The sequence below is a fragment of the Eurypyga helias genome, unplaced genomic scaffold, assembly GCF_000690775.1.
Source record: "Eurypyga helias isolate BGI_N326 unplaced genomic scaffold, ASM69077v1 scaffold23631, whole genome shotgun sequence".
NCBI classification, from domain to species: Eukaryota; Metazoa; Chordata; class Aves; order Eurypygiformes; family Eurypygidae; genus Eurypyga; species Eurypyga helias.
In genome coordinates, this window is record NW_010233054.1 from 5096 (window position 1) to 6421 (window position 1326).

Here is a 1326-nt window from a genome sequence, read left to right on the forward strand (position 1 = left end):
ACAGTCCCTGGGAGCCTGTGCCGGTGACTGTGCCCCACGGCCATGGATTTGCAGGGAGGTTCCTGCTCTCCTCCCAGTTAGGACCATTCTGTGCTGGACTCCCCCAGGCTGTTGGAGAGGAGCTGTGAGGGCTGACGCAGATGGATGACCTGCAAGGCTCCGCCTGAGGCCCTGGCCAAGCAACAAGGAGTTTATTTTTAAGTTTTCCCAGCATACAGAAAAGGCAAATGTCTAAATCCGACCGCAGGAAGAGCCGTGGCAGGAGCAAAACACTGGCTGACAGAGGAGGAAGGGCAGGAGGATGCTCCCATCCCCATGGAACTCTGCCTGCAGCCCCCCAGCTCCCCATTTCCCTCAACTTCTCGGGGGAGCAGGTGCAAGCAGGAACATCCTCCTGGGCCAGGCACAGAGCCCGAGCCCCAGCACCCCGTGCCCGCAGCACCCACCATCGAGGCAACACCCAAGCAGGTACAACCCTGCCCTTCTCAGTGCCGCTGCCAACAGTGCACAGTGAAGGAAAAGCAAACCCCAAATAGTTCCCTTCCTCCCCGGGGCCTCTCCCCGGCCCACAACCAGACGTAGTCGCACCCCTCCGGTTCCTTCCTCGCGTGGAGGTAGTGATGCCCACCCCGGGATGGGTCCTGCCCCTGCCAGCGGCTCAGGGCATCATCCCGATGCAGCGCCAGGAGGGCAGAAGCTGCTGCCCACATGTACAGGGGCTTTTCCTGATGTGGGGAGGTCGATTTGGCCTAAAAGCAAGGAGCCATGGTGGCCCCGGGGTGTTGGGGATGGGGATTTAGCCCTGGGATGTGGCCGTAAGAAGGGACAATGCCAAGTGTGTCCCACTGTAGCTGTCCCTGGGCAGGGAGAGCAGTGGCTGCGCCCTCACCGCACTGCAGGGCATTTGCCAGCCACAGAAAGGAGCATGGCATGGCATGGCATCCCTGAGCCGTGGGCAGGAAGAGGTGAGATGGGGAGGCTGGGAGAGGGCAAAACTGGAGCCTGGGAAAACAGCCTTGGCTAGCCAGGCAGGGAGCAGACTTCCCCAGGGGATGCTGGGGATGGGACGGGACGGGGAAGGCATACGGGGGGGTGCACACCATTTCGTCTCCAGAGCAGCTTGGGTGAGCGCCCAGGTGCTGGGTGCCCCGGGGTGACAGCACTGCTCCAGGACAGGAGACAGGAGCGTGAGTGCCTGAGGGTCCCAGCTCCCCTCCCCACCCCCTGCACAGCTTGTCCCCAAAGCAGCATCGCTCCGGGCCTTGCGGGCAGGGCCTCTGAACAGCCCTTGTGCCAGCACAAGGTCACACTGTCCCCAGCCCCAGG